Genomic DNA, 15,837 nt, shown 5'->3' on the forward strand with positions numbered 1-15,837 from the left:
GTGAGTTAGTCCATACATGGTATATATTAGACAAAAAGTTATGTATAGTTAAGTCTACAAATAATTAGGAATCGATATGGACTTTTTGCACGGTACGTAGAGAGCCAGAATTGAAATATGGGGGTCGCTCATATGGGGGCTATATACAATTATGAACTTCATATGCACCAATTTTTGTGTGAATGGGGATCGATTTATCTGAGGGCCATATATAACTATAGACCGATATGGACCTAGTTAGACATGGTTGTTAACGACCATATACTAGAACAATGTACCAAATTTCAACTCACTCGGATGAAATTTGCTCCTCCAAGAGGCTTCAAAACCAAATCTTGGGATCGGTTTATATGAGGCTATGTATGATTATGGACTGATATGGACCACTTTTGGCATGGTTGTTAAATATCATATACTTCCACCACGTACGAAATTTCAAGCAGATGGGATGAATTTTGCTTCTACAAAAGGCACCGGAGGTCAAATCTGGGGATCGGTTTATATGGGAGCTATATATAATTATGGACTGATAGGAACCAATTCCTGCATGGTTGTTGGATACCATATAATAACATCACGTACCAAATTTCAACCGAATGGGAAGAATTTTGCTCTTCCAAGGGGCTCTGGAGGTCAAATCTGGGGATCGGTTTATATGGGACCTATATATAATTATGGACCCATATCGACCAATTTTTGCATGGGAGTTTGAAGCCATATGATAACACCACGTACCAAATTTCAACTGAATCAGATGAATTTTGGTCTTCCAAGAGGCTCCGGAGGTCAAATCTGGTGAACGGTTTATATGGGGGCAATATATAATTATGGACCGATATGAACCAATTTTTGCATGGTTGTTAGAGACTATATACTAACACCATGTACCAAATTTCAGCCGGATCGGATGAAATTTGCTTCTCTTTGCGGCCTCGCAATCCAAATCGGGGATCGGTTTATATTGGGGCTATATATAATTATGGACCGATGTGGACCAATTTTTACATGGTTGTTACAGACCATATACTAACACGATGTACCAAATTTCAGCCGGATCGGATGAAATTTGCTTCTCTTAGAGGCCTCGCAAGCCAAATCGGGGGATCGGTTTATATGGGGGCTATATATAATTATGGACCGATGTGGACCAATTTTTGCATGGTTGTTACAGACCATATACTAACACCATGTACCAAATTTCAGCCAGATCGGATGAAATTTGCTTCTCTTAGAGGCCTCGCAAGCCAAATCGGGGGATCGGTTTATATGGGGGCTATATATAGTTATGGACCGATGTGGACCAATTTTTGCATGGTTGTTAGATACCATATACTCACACCATGTACCAAATTTCAGCCGGATCGGATGAAATTTGCTTCTCTTATAGGCCTCACAAGCCAAATTTGGGGGTACGTTTATATGGGGGCTATACGTAAAAGTGGACCGATATGGCCCATTTGCAATACCATCCGACCTACATCAATAACAACTACTTGTGCCAAGTTTCAAGTCGATAGCTTGTTTCGTTCGGAAGTTAGCGTGATGTCAACAGACGGATGGACGGACGGACGGACGGACGGACGGACGGACGGACATGCTCAAATCGACTCAGAATTTCACCACGACCCAGAATATATATACTTTATGGGGTCTTAGAGCAATATTTCGATGTGTTACAAAGGGAATGACAAAGTTAATATACCCCCCATCCTATGGTGGAGGGTATAAAAAGTTATTTATATATACAACTTTTAACAAAATTTATTTTTATGGGAAATTTCTGCAAGATAGTATATTTTTTTTAATTTTCGTGCTATTTTAGTGCTATAGGAAATTTTGTCAAAATTTCATTTCTATAGGAAATTTTTGCAAATTTTCATTTCTATGGGGAATTTAACCTAAATATCTTTTTTAAAGAAGTTTTATCAAAATTTCATTTCTATAGAAAATTTTTACAAAATTTATTTCTCTATAAGAAATTTTGTTTTCATTTCTAGAGGAAATTGTGTCAAAACTTCATTTCTATTTTTTTTTTTGCAAAATTTTATTCCTATAGGAAATTTGGTCAAAATTTCATTTCTATAGGAAATTTTGTCAAAATTTGATTTGTACAGGAAATTGTGTGAGAATTTTAGTGCTATAGGAAATTTTGTCAAAATTTCATTTCTATAGGAAATTTTTGTCAAAATTTCAGTTGTGTAGGGAATTGTATCAAAATTTCATTTCATAGGAAATTTTGCAAAAATTAAATTTCTATTGGAAATTTTTGGAAAATTGTATTTCTATAGAAACATTTTTGCAAAATTTCATTTCTATAGGAAATTTTAACAAAATTTCATTAATATAGGAAATTTTTGTAAAATTTCGTTTCTAAAGAAAATTGTTGCAAACATTTCTTTTCTATACGAAATTTTTTCAAAATTTCTATAAGACATTTAAGCAAAATTTCATTGCCAAAGGACATTTTATTAATATTTCATTTTATCAAAATTTCATTTCTATAGGAAATTTTTGCAAATTTATATTTCTATCCCTACAGGAAATTTTACCAAAATGTTATTCTATATAAAATTATTATCATAATGTCATTTCTATAGAAAATTTTTGGACATTTTCATTTCTGTAGGAAATTTTTTCAAAATTTCTATAAGACATTTAAGCAAAATTCCATTGCCAAAGGACATTTTATTAATATTTCATTTTTATCAAAATTTCATTTCTATAGGAAATTTTTGCAAATTTATATTTCTATAGTGAATTTTATTAAAATTTTATCCCTACAGGAAATTTTACCAAAATGTTATTCTATATAAAATTATTATCATAATGTCATTTCTATAGAAAATTTTTGGACATTTTCATTTCTGTAGGAAATTTTTTCAAAATTTCATTTCTATATGAACTTTTTGCAAACATTTCTTTTCTATTAGAAATTTTTACAAAATTTCATTTCTAAAAGAAATTTTTGCAAAATTTCATTCCTATAAAAAATTTTACAAAATTTCATTTCTACAGTAAATTTTTCCAAATTTATTCCTATAGGAAAATTTTGCAAAATTTATTTATGTAGTAATACAATTTGGATTTAATGGTTAATATAGAAAAATTCGCTAATTTATTAGATATTATATATTTTTAGTTTAAGTCCTAGTATGTAAGCAATTTTGTTATTCCATAGACTGAAATAAATAAATAAATAAATTTTTACAAAATTTATTTCAATAGGAAATTTCTGCAACATAGTATATATTTTTTTTAATTTTCTTGCCGTAAGGAATATTTACAATTTTGTTTTTAATCTTTCTCTAGTTTTTATACCTCTCTCGTATATCCACAAATGTGCAAAAATATGATCACTAACTGAAGTTGCTATATCTACTCTGGGTGCACTTAACATTATTGTCCTTCCGTAGCACATATTGGATTTTAAGATTTGTCCACATTCTATGAGCAAATTGCCTGCTATCGTTATCTCCAATGCATTTATATTTTAAAATGGCATCGATGGATGGACTTTTTTGTATTTGATTTTGGCAAAATGTCTTTTGTCCTTTTGTTCCTTTGCTGTTGTTTCTATGTCCGAGAGCATAGGTCTTTGTTCTTGATGTTGTTTTTGAGATATTTGCACTGGACTTACCACAACTACAGATTTAATCTGATTGAGTAGAGCTTGTCGATGGAATTGATGCTATTCATTTGGGGTCACTTGTCATCGCTTTAGTGAAGGACGAAAGGACGGAAGGATGTTAGTTTCCATTGGTTTTTGTTACTCTTACTTTGATTAAATTTCAGTATTATTTTTTAGCTTTCAACACAAGCTTAATTTAATCCTTAACACGTTTTTTGGGCTATAAGATACAATAGAGAAGATGGAAAAATTGTTGTCTTTTAATTCATGCACTTACTGACTCCCAATGGAATTATGCTGGATTTTCAAGACTTATTCCACTTAGAATATAAAATATTAATTGATCAAAGTTCCATTGACTTTGATTTTATTCTCTGTCCTAAAAGCAGACCACACTCTATTCCTTTTGAAATGTAAAGTAATTTGGAAACTGAAAAGATAATTGAAGGTTTATTAATTTCTTATGGTATTTTAATGATTATCTCTACTTTAGTGAGTCCAATTAACGATGGATGTTTCCATAAGAATCTTAAAACGTCTCATAAATTTCCAATGAATCCACTTAACCAATGGCTTTGAGAGGATAGTTTAACGATCAATGACCCTTTGTGACAGTTCACTTAAACGAAGAAGTAAATTAGTGTTGCCAACTGTGAACGGAATGTAGAAACGCTACAAAATGGAGTTGTTGAAGCGGGCAAAATTTTTGGTTTTTGTTTTGATGGTTGCGATCTATATAATTTTCTTTCAGGTAACGACCAGAATTATGGATGACTTTAGTTCTGCCTAGTTCATTTTTGTCAAAATTTAATTTCTATCGGAAATTTTGTCAAAATTGCATTTCTAAAGGAAATTTTGTTAAAATTTCATTCCTATAGGAAATTTTGTTAAAATATAATTTCTATAGGAAATTTTTTCAAAATTTCATTTTTATACGAAATTTTAACAAAATTTTATTTCTATAGGAAATTTTGTCAAAATTTCACTTCTAAAGGAAATTTTGTCAAAATTTCATTTCTAAAGGAAATTTTCTCAATTTTTTTCAATAATTCATTTTTATAGGATATGTTTTCAAAATTTCATTTATATAGGAACCCAGCAAAAAAAGCGTCGCCAAAAAGTAATGAAAAGGTTCTTTTTGGATCCGCATCGCAGAAGCGATGAATTTAACATGGTCTTGTCATAGGACGGAAGTCCTCAATTTCAACAGCCGGTGCACTGAATTTGCATCCCTTCTTTAGATGTGATCCGAATGCAATGTTTTGGATGTAAATTAAAAAATTCTGTGATATTTTGTCAAATAAATAATTTTTATAATTTTTTTTTATAATTTTTAATGGATTTCTAACGCTTGTCTGAAACGTTTGACCACAAATATTTTCAAAAATTCAAAATTTTTTTCAGATTGGATTTAGCATTTTTTTTGGACAAAATTTAAATAATTTGTATCATTTTATGAATTCTTAAACAGTTTTTAACCAATTTTAAACAAAAAAAGTTAAAATTACCCATTAAAAATAAGAAAAAAACATGTTATAAAAAATTTACTGAAAATAACATCCTGTGTAGTAAAAATAAAGAACATCATTGGTAGTACATCTTCGGGAAGTGCTTTTAAAGTTGTGCCTTTGGAAGAACTTACAAATATTTTTGCTGGGAAATTGTGTCAGGATGTTATTGCTATAGGAAATTTTGTCAAATTTCCTTTCTATAGGCAATTTTTGTCAAAATTTCATTTCTATAGGAAATTTTATCAAAATTTAATTGCGTAGGAAATTTTGTCAAATTTTTTCAACTTTTCCCTCCTATAGGAAATTTTTGTCAAAATTTCCTTCCCACGGGAAATTTTATCAAAATTTCATATCTTAGGAAACTTTTGCAAAATTTCATTTGTGTAGGAATTTGTGTAAGGATTTTATTGCTATAGGAAATTTTGTTAAGATTTCCTTCTTATAGGAATTTTTTGTTAAATCTTCATGTATATGGGAAATGGTGTCAGGATTTTATTGCTTTAGGAAATTTTATCAAAATTTAATTTCTTAGGAAATTTTGTCAAAATTTCATTACTCTAAGAAATTTTTGCAAAATTTCATTTCTATAGGAAATTTTGTCAAAATTTCATTACTCTAAGAAATTTTTGCAAAATTTCATTTCTATAGGAAATTTTGTCAAAATTTTCCTTCCTATAGGAAATTTTTGTCAAAATTTTCTTCCCATGGGAAATTTTATAAAAATTTCATTTCTTAGGAAATTTTTTCAAAATTTTATGTAGGAAATTGTGTAAGGATTTTATTGCTATACGAAATTTTGTCAAAATTTCATTTCTATAAGAAATGTTTGCAAAATTTCATTTCTATAGGAAATTTTTTCAAAATTTCATTTATATAGTCAATTTGGCCAAAATTTTATTTCTATACAAAATTTTGTCAAAATTTTATTTATGTAGGAAATTGTGTAAGGATTTCATTGCTATAGGAAATTTTGTCAAGATTTCCTTCTTATAGGAAATTTTTGTAAAAATTGCATGTATATAGGAAATTGTGTCAGGATTTTATTGCTATAGGAAATTTTGTCAAAATTTCCCTCCTATAGGAAATTTCTCCACACACTCATTTCTATAGGTAATTATGTCAAAATTTCATTCCTATAGGAAATTTTGTCAAAATTTCATTTCTATAAGAAATTTTTGCAAAATTTAATTTCTATAGTAAATTTTGTCCAAATGTCCGGGAAATGTTATCAACATTTAATTCCTTAGGAAATTTTTTCCAAATTTTTGTCAAAATTTCTATAAGAATTTTTTGCAAAATTTCATTTACTCGTATATAGGCAATTTGGGCAAAATTTTATTTCTTTAGAAAATTTTGTCAAAATTTCATTTCTTTACGAAATTGTGTAAGGATTTGATTGCTCTAAGAAATTTTGTCAAAATTTTCCTTCTTTAGGAAATTTTTTCAAAATTTTCCTTCTTTAGGAAATTTTGTCAAAATTTCCTTCCTATAGAAATTTTTTGTCAAAATTTCGTTTGTGTAGAAAATTTTATCAAAATTTGATGTCTATAGATTTAATCAAAATTTCATTTCTATAGGAATTTTGTATAAAAATTTTCATTTCTATAGGAAATTTTTACAAAAATGTATTTCTCTATAAGAAATTTTGTCAAAATATCATTTCTGTAGGAAATTTTATCAAAATTTCGTTTCTTAGGATTTTTTTTGCAAAATTTCATTTCTGTAGGAAATTTTTTCAAATTTTCATTCCCATAGGCAATTTTTTCAAAATTTCATTTATATAGGCAATTTGGCCAAAATTTTATTTCTATACAAAATTTTGTCAATATTTTATTTATGTAGGAAATTGTGTAAGAATTTCATTGCTATAGGAAGATTTCCTTCTTATAGGAAATTTTTGTAAAAATTGCATGTATATAGGAAATTGTGTCAGGATTTTATTGCTATAGGAAGTTTTTTCAACATTTTCTTCCTATAGGAAATTTCTTCACACATTCATTTCTATAGGAAATTTTGTCAAAATTTCATTTCTATAAGAAATTTTTGCAAAATTTAATTAGGAATTTTTTTTTAAATTTTTGTCAAAATTTCTATAAGAATTTTTTGCAAAATTTCATTTATTCGTATATAGGCAATTTGGGCAAAATTTTATTTCTTTAGAAAATGTTGTCAAAATTTTATTTATTTAGGAAATTGTGTAAGGATTTGATTGCTATAAGAAATTTTGTCAAAATTTCCTCCCTATAGAACATTTTTGTCAAAATTTCATTTGTGTAGAAGATTTGATCAAAATTTGATTTCTATAGATTTAATCAAAATTTCATTTCTATAGGAAATTTTTACCCAAATATATTTCTCTATAAGAAACTTTGTCAAAATTTCTTTTATACAGGAATTTTTTATCAAAATGTAATTTCGAAAGATTTTTTTGTAAAATTTGAACGACGTCATTTATAGGACGGCCACTTAAAGATGTCTATTTCTCGGAAAGGTTTCCGGGACACTTTTTACTCAGCAATCACTCACTTCGTAATTTCTGTTGGCATTTACCGTGTGAAGCCTTTCAACTCGTGATAAAATGCACTCAACGTTGGCAACACTCTTTTTAACTACTCATAAGCGTAAATAACATAACATAGAAAAATCTCACCATCTGGTTAGTGTGATGTAGTTGAGGGAATGTGAACCCATAAGTCAAACATTTGTCGCTTAACACATTTCCCCCTATGTGTGCTAACAGTAGAATGTAATGAGAACATATCTTACATTAAAGTGATCACACATTGTGGCCACTTAAAATATGGAAGAGAGTACAAATGAGAATAGAATGAAACATAAGGGGTGTGTTTAGGACGAGCCCAAAGACGCTGCTGCTGCTGCTAGCACTTTAAGTGATAATTCTTCTAATCACAACAGAAGGTCAAATTGTTTACATATGTTATGAGGGTGTATGTGTGTCATTGTCTCCCATCTCTCCCTCCCACTCAAACAATAACAATGATTATTAAAATGATATTTTCTTAAAATTTTGGGAGCACAAACAAAACAACCTTTTGATGAAATTCTAAATATAAATCAAATCTTTGGGAAGTCATAATATTTTCCCAATAGGATGTATGCACATATTTTCGATGGGGATAGCTACCGTTTGTACATAAATATAAATATAGTTGACAATAGGAAAATTTACGGCGATTGTGGTGATTTTGTTTACATAGACAATATTTCTAATACAACGTCAGTATTACATTACATAGCGAAGGATTTTAAATATCACAGATAGGCATAACTATGAAATGTGATTATTGTATGATGTTGTTGATCTAAAAAAAATATTTTTTTAAATTTTTAATAAAAAATATTTATTTTGCTAATAAACTTTCATATAAAATGTGATTATGGTATGTTGTTGTTGATCTAAAAAAAATATTTTTTATATTAATAAAAAATATTTTTTTTTGATAATCAATTTTCATATCGATCAGCAATTTCTCCTTTGTTAACATCTAAGTTAAGAGATTTGCTTTTTATAAGTCATAGTAACTTGCCACCGACAAATACATATGGTCATCCACCGAAATTCGCTATCATTGTGTTTACCCACATATATTGCCCTTTTGAATCTTTTTGGCGTTAAACACTCATATTTGATAATAAGATAATAATTTTTGTTTTTTGCAAATAGGCCATTGTTCAAATGAAAAAAAAGTATATTAGACTTTGGATTTTGATTCATGTACAGGTAAAATCAATGGCCCATTTTATTATTGTTTTTTTTTTATATGCCATAATTTGCTGACGTTTTCGTTTGTAGGTTATCGCAAAAATGTCTGGACTTTAGGCTTATTCACCATTAGTGATTTTTTGACTCATAGGTGAGTAACGGACTTTATGAAATATGTGTAAACATTATTTGAAACATTTTTTTGAATATATTTCTTATCAAAATTTATGGAGCATATTAATCACTTATGTTAAACGCAATGCTCTATTAATTATTATTACCTATTTAGCAGCAAAAATACGGATGTTTTTATTATTTTAAATATTTCCGGCAATAGTGTATGTGGAATTTTTTTGTTCTATTCAATTTTATGTTCTAATATTATGGAATTTACTTGTAGTTACAACGTTAAATTTTCTGGGTGTTGTAACTATGAAACAGTTACAAGATTGGATTTCAAAAGTTTACGTTGTTTACAGAAAAAAAAAATTGAAAATTCATTAAGGGTTTCGTAATTACAAAATCTGATTTAAAAATTTTACATTATTCACAAAAAAATATTAAAAAATTTTGGTCGTTGTCTTAACATAAAATCGAAATAATGCGTCCAATGATTTCTGACTGATTTTCAGGACATTCGCTCACCCAAGCGAATTTGACATATGATGTCAGCATCCGTCCTCTATCAAATAAAATCTTACATATTAGTGACTAAGTAATGCCTTACATTGAAATACACACTCTTGACCTTCTCGAACATCGAATCTGTTATTGTTCTACTGACAATCAAGGCTTTAGTTACGAATCAATCACTTTTGAACTAATTTGTTAGTTAGGAGGGAATCGAATAGAATTTCAAATGAACGAAATGTAAATATATTTATTTGATTAAAAAAATATGAATATCATGTCTTTGCCATATCTCCCCCATATATACATGCGTCATAATTTCTTATTGAAGTGATAATAATGGTGATTTACCAGTTTTATTTGTCTTCTTATCAATATTATTTGTGAAATAGTAGAATTCTTGATGTTGATGACTTTGATGATAATTAATAAACAATTAACAAACAATTTGCAAGTCGGAGACAAGCTGAGAAAAACTATAACAGTAGTAAACTTAATTGAAGTAATCAGAAATGTGGCCAGCTTCATTTCAGGGTTCTACACTCAAGAAAAAGTTTACTGGGATTCAAAAATGTTTACCTTCTCTAAAATATTTTGATATTAGTAACGAGCAAAAGAAGCGGTTAAGTTAAGAATATAAATCCTTTGCTAACTATCTAGTTTTAATCGATTTGTTTTTTTTTTTAAGAGCTATATAAAAATTTAAAAAAAATACATAAAATTATGTTTCACCTTAGAGGGTGATACGGTCAAAATTTGGTCAATATAAACATTACGTATTTCTTTCAATTTTGCATTTAAAAAACCTGAACACCCCTCATTTTGAAGGTGTGTGTGTGTAGAATGTTGCTCCTATTTTGATTTTGGGATTCACTCTTCAGTTGTCAAAATGCCGTCCAAGCAAGAAGAGCAGCGTATCAAAATTTTGCTTGCGCATCGCGAAAATCCGAGCTACTCGCACGCAAAGCTGGCAAAATCGCTAAAAGTTGCCAAATCAACCGTTACAAATGTAATTAAAGTGTTTGGGGGGAAATCGAAAACCGGAAGCCGCTGAGACGACAAAGAGAGTTGCCGGCAGTTTCAAGCAAAACCCTAACCTCTCTCTCCGAGATGCCGCAAATAAGCTGGGTGTATCGTCTACAACCGTGCATCGAGCCAAAAAACGAGCCGGACTATCGACTTACAAGAAGGTAGTGACTCCAAATCGCGATGATAAACAAAATACGACGGCCAAAGCAATCCCGGAGGCTGTACACGACGATGCTGACGAAGTTTGACTGCGTGGTAATGGACGACGAAACCTACGTCAAAGCCGAGTACAAGCAGATTCCGGGACAGGAGTTTTATACGGCAAAAGGAAGGGGAAAGATAGCAGATATTTTCAAGCACATAAAACTGTCAAAGTTCGCAAAGATATATCTGGTTTGGCAAGCCATCTGTACCTGTGGCTTGAAAAGCAGCATTTTCATAGCTTCCGGGACTGTCAACCAAGAAATTTACGTGAAAGAGTGTTTGAATAAACGTCTGCTGCCTTTCCTGTTTTGGCCGGATTTGGCATCTTGCCATTACGGTAAAAAGGCCATGGAGTGGTACGCCGCCAACAACGTGCAGGTGGTTCCCAAGGACAAGAACCCTCCCAACACGCCAGAGCTCCGCCCAATTGAGTAATACTGGGCTATTGTCAAGCGGAACCTAAAGAAGACCAAAAAAACTGCTAAGGACGAGCAGCAGTTCAAGGCAAACTGGCTTTCTGCGGCGAAGAAGGTGGACAAGGTGGCTGTACAAAATCTGATGGCAGGTGTCAAGCGTGAGGCCCGGCAATTCGGATTTGGAAAAGCGAAAGCCTAACTGAATATTTTTCCTGAATTTTATACTAATTGAACTTGAAAAATAAATTTAATTTGATTTTTTAAATAAACGATTTCACCGATTTACACGCGTTTTCCCTTGACCAAATTTTGACCGTATCACCCTTTAGGACATACACTGGTTGTAAAAAATTTTAATGAAATTTTCTTTGTGTGGATATATTTTTAAGGCGCCAATTGGTTACTTCCATTATTTTACTTGCAGCATACTCTCTAGGTCTCTCTTTCGAAACACATATATGTTTATAGACTATTTCCAAATTAATATATGTTTGCATCTAAGCATATTATATTTACAAACATTTTATGTCCCAAACATAATATGTTCTAACATATTAACATATATGTCCCAAACATGTAATGCTAGTTTATGAACATTATATGCTTACACTTACAAATATTTTGTTAAAAATTTTTAGTTCCAAACATATAATTTTTACATCCAAACATATGAAAAACATTCTTTTTCGTCCGTGTAGTACGGTCCATAATTGAGTGTTTGAAGATTATAACCACATCTCTTCAAAAAACAAAATGGAAGTTGTTCTAAAGGCGCATTTTTGAAAGCACATCCAAAACTGTTCTTAACTACACAGGAAGTTCTTTTAATTAAATTTTTTTAACTTCCTTTTTCCATATTTTTAATGGATAATTTTAACAATTTTTGTTTAAAATAATTTCAAAACAGCATAGGAATCAGGGCTGCCAATAAAATTTCAAGAAGAATCGTCACTTTTTTCCGAAGAAATCGTCATAATCGTCACGTCCATTTTAAAAGTCGTCAAAAAATCTGCAAAGTAAATAATATTAAAACCAAATTAATTTTTTAGTTAAAAACAGAAGTATTCATTTCATATAAATAACAGAAAATGAACATACATAACTATGCGTTTCAACAATACAAGCACAATGAATTCAGTTTTGTATAAAAATAACATAAAAACAAAACTTTTATGCAATGTTATGTTATGCAATTTAAAACCTAATATAAAAATTATTTTTTTTAAATATCATACACAAAAGTAAAGATGTTTAATATTTACGTATGTGTTGCCCGATTTTCTGAAATTTGACCATAAAACTCTTATTTATTGACTCTCCTATATAGAGGTGCACTTTTCTATAGAAATAAAATTTTAACAAAACCTTCTATAGAAATAAAATTTTGACGAAATTTTCTATAAAAATTAAATTTTGGAATAATTTTCTTAGAAAGAAAATTTTGCAAAATTTTTTGTAGAATTAAAGTTTTGCAAGAATTTACTATAAAAAAATTAAATTTTTTTTTGCAGTTTTCTATAGAAAAAAAAAATTTTGACAAAATTTTTTATAGAAATAAAATTTTGACAAAATTTTCTATAGAAATAAAATTTTAACAACATTTTTTATAGACATACAAATTTGACAAAATTTTCTATAGAAATGAAATTTTGACATTTTTTTATAAAAATACAATTTTGAAAAAAATTTCTATAGAAATAAATTTTGACAAAATTTTCAATAGAAATAAAATTTTGACAAAATTTTCCATAGAAATAAAATTTTAACAAACATTTTTATAGACATACAATTTTGAAAAAAATTTCTATAGAAATAAAATTTTTACAAAATTTTCTATAGAAATAAAATTTTTACAAAATTTTCTATAGAAATAACATTTTAACAAACCCTTCTATAGAAATAACATTTTGACGAAATTTTCTATAAAAATGAAATTTTGGAAAAATTTTCTTAGAAATAAAATTTTGCAAAAATTTTTTAGAAATAAAGTTTAGCAAAAATTTACTATGAAAAAATTGTAAAAGTTTTTTTTTTTAAGTTTTCTATAGAAATAAATTTTGACAAAATTTTCTATAGGAATAAATTTTCTATAGAAATAAAATTTTAACAAAATTTGTTATAGACATACAAATTTGACAAAATTTTCTTTAGAAATAAAATTTTGACATTTTTTATAAAAATACAATTTTGACAAAATTTTCTATAGAAATAAAAATTTTCTATAGAAATAAAATTTTGACAAAATTTTCTATAGAAATAAAATTTGAACAAAATTTTCTATAGAAATAAAATTTTGACAACTTTTTCTATAGAAATAACATTTTGACATTTTTTAAATCCTAACGCCAAAATTTGGTCAAAATATTTGTTTTTTAATTTGGTAGTTTTTTGGTAAAATTGTCTTTAAATTTTGGTGGATTATTTTTGGCACGAGTGGCAACCGTGATACTAATACTGAAGATGTAAAATGAATGAAATCTCTAACAAAAACTTGCAAGTTCTCTATCTGACAACTGTCGAGCTAATATCGTCATTTTGGGGCAAAAATAGGCATTTGCTGTTTTTTGAGTAAAAAGATTGTCAAAATGACGATAAATCGGCAAAATTGACAGCCCTGGTAGGAATTAATAAATTTATTTAAATTTTGTCGAAAAAAATGCTAAATTATTTCTAGAAAATTTCGAATTTTTTTTAAATATTTTAGGTCAAACATTTCAGGGAAGCGTTAGAATGCATTAAAGATAATAAAAAAATTGTACAAATTAATTATTTTGCAAAATATCACAAAATTTTTTAATTCACATCCAAAACACTGAACCCGTATCATACCTTATGAAGTGATGCAAATTCAGTGCAATGGTGGACATCCGTCCTATGACAAGCCTACGTCATCGCTTCTGCGCCAATTTTGTACCACTTGCGGATATAGAAAGAACATTTTCGCTACTTTTTTGACCACGCTTTTGTTTTGCTGGGATGTCATGCAAGCCAAACTCTTGCATTTGGGCAACCAGCCCATAAACCAAACTTTGACTCTTTCTTGATGCATTTGTTAGCTTTTGTAATTCTTCTGGTTGATCTTCAATCCAAAATTGACAATTTTGCTTATTTATATACCCATTAAGCCAAAAATGAGCTTTGTCACTGAGTAAAATTTTTCGCGCGATAAATTTTCTTAACAGAGGACGCATTTTGATAATAAAATTTGCAAGCGTTGTTAGTTTGTATTGTTCAATTCATGGTGAAATTATAGAACAAACTGATGATGTTTGATAGTAAAAAAAAAAAACACGAAACGTACGTCATTTGTGTTGACAAAGAGATAATAGCCAAAAAATCACCTTTTTCATTACGTATTTGAAATATACCCTACGGGAAATTGGTGCAAATTGCCACTGACGGACCTATCACAGGACTGGTACCGGTGATCCAGTTTGTCGCAGTTTTTAAATAGTGATAACTTAATGATTTCCATACTCGCTTAATATAAAAATCTTGAAAGTTACATCGTATTGCAAATCATGGTGCTATGCCAGTACTATTGACCCATGACCTTTTGGATTCTTCAGCCACCTGGGTAATGATGGGCCCCAACAAAGGATTAGGTAAGACAAGTATTTGTAGTATATTGGGGAGCGTGATAAGTAGAATTAGTGAAGGAGTGCTACTACTAAAATGCCCCAGGACGTGTCCTTAGGAACGAGTCCAAGGCGTGTCCTAAAGTGTAAATTTACCCCGTCAATGACAAACCCATGTTAAAGTGACCGGTCCCTTCCATATGTCTCGACCAGAACTAGGACTGGTCCCCATGCACACCAGGAACTAGTCTTGTACCAGTCCTGTGTTTGATCCATTTCCCGTAGGGTACAGAGAATGAAGACGCCGACCCGTTTTTAGCAGTCGACGCCGCCGCCGAATATGTCGACTCATCTCGACTCAAATTTAGCCGCCAATTAATCTAAAATATTGATTTATATCGGAAATAATATTTGTTATAGTTTTTGCCAAAATTTTGAACTTTCATTCAATTAGTATCAAGTTGCCATAACAGTTTTACAAAAATTTAGCTCAAAAAATTTGAATGAAATGTAAATTTGATTGTAAGATTGGTTGTACAACTAATCTCATTACAATTCGGAAAACTTCAAATTGAATAGACAATTTTTTATCGGCTTAGCCGTCAAGCCGCCGCCGCCGGAAGCAAAAATTTAGTGTCAGCCGCCGCCGACAAAAATGGGTCGGCTTCATTCTCTAGTAGGGTATATACGCACAAAAAAATATCAGTTTAAAATTCCAAATTATAACACACCCCCAAACAAACGAAATCTCAAGTTTTTCTCCAATCTGATAACTTAAGATTTGTAAAGAGATTTTTGAACTAAAGATTGAAATTTCATGCCTAGTGTGAACGCTCTTAACTACTTATACTACGAACTGTTTGTTTGAGTGTACACATAACTGTTCTTCTTCTGGGATCATCATCCATCGTCTTTTTTCAACAAAATCTATACATATCTCAAAGAAACTTAACCGACAACTAACCAATGAATATGATCACGGATGGGACAGTCGTTGAAGGCACTCTGTCTTCTCCAGTATTATTTCCATTGATTGTGATAAGAAATGTCATTGTTGTATTGTTATGATTAACCGGTGTTTGATTCATAAATACGAATAGCCCTACAATTCATATGA

General features: G+C 29.7%; 1 protein-coding gene and 1 long non-coding RNA gene across 3 annotated transcripts in view; one reads left to right on the plus strand and one right to left on the minus strand.

Moving 5' to 3' along the window:
• Nucleotides 1-15,837, plus strand: part of Trim9 (E3 ubiquitin-protein ligase Trim9) — a 751,598-nt gene that overhangs the window by 131,148 nt on the left and 604,613 nt on the right. The window lies entirely within an intron of this gene.
• Nucleotides 3,266-4,229, minus strand: LOC142224417 (uncharacterized). The gene is made up of 3 exons (XR_012719153.1): nucleotides 4,117-4,229; nucleotides 3,906-4,058; nucleotides 3,266-3,848 (listed from the first exon to the last, which is right to left on the minus strand). It is a non-coding gene; the product is annotated as an uncharacterized LOC142224417 (long non-coding RNA).

The sequence above is a fragment of the Haematobia irritans genome, chromosome 2, assembly GCF_050003625.1.
Source record: "Haematobia irritans isolate KBUSLIRL chromosome 2, ASM5000362v1, whole genome shotgun sequence".
Lineage (NCBI taxonomy): Eukaryota > Metazoa > Arthropoda > Insecta > Diptera > Muscidae > Haematobia > Haematobia irritans.